Genomic DNA, 665 nt, shown 5'->3' on the forward strand with positions numbered 1-665 from the left:
GCCGATACGCCGATGCCTGGTCGGGCGGGCGGTCGTCCTTCTTAAGAAGGACGAGCCTACCTTCCTTCCACGAGCTGGGGAACCGGCCCTTCACCAGGCAACTGGTGAAGAGGGCCCTAATCCGTCCCCCTAGCTCGGGAAGTGCCAGGTATAGTACCCGACCAGGCACACCGTCCATCCCAGGGGCGGTCTTCTTGAGGCGGAGCTTAACGGCGGCGTCCATCACCTCCTTCTCGGACACCGGCTCCACCTCGTCGTCGACCGCCCCTCCTTCCTCCTCTACCAGCAGGGCAGACCCTGCCCGTCGCGGGAAGAGAGCCCCGACCACCTCCTCCGCCAATTGTGGCTCCATAGTTGTTGTTATGGGCGGAGCCCAGGGTCGGAGCTTCTTCCGCACCGCTCGGTACGGTCTGCCCCACGGGTCCTCCTCCAGCGTTTGGAGCCACTCCTCCCACGCTCCCTGCTTGGCCTTCGTGATGGCCAGCTGGAGAGCTTGGCAGTCGGCTCTATACGACTGGTACAGCTCCTCCTCCAAGCTCTGATCCCGGACTCGACGCCTTCGGCAGCGAGTGTACCGGCGGCGCGCCGCCACACACGCTCGCCGCAGCTCGCGCAGCTCAGGGCGCCACCAGTACACTCGCCGACGAGGACGGAACGGGCGGGCC

Source organism: Papilio xuthus, unplaced genomic scaffold (genome assembly GCF_000836235.2).
Source record: "Papilio xuthus unplaced genomic scaffold, Pxut_1.1 DF825017.1, whole genome shotgun sequence".
Taxonomy (NCBI): domain Eukaryota; kingdom Metazoa; phylum Arthropoda; class Insecta; order Lepidoptera; family Papilionidae; genus Papilio; species Papilio xuthus.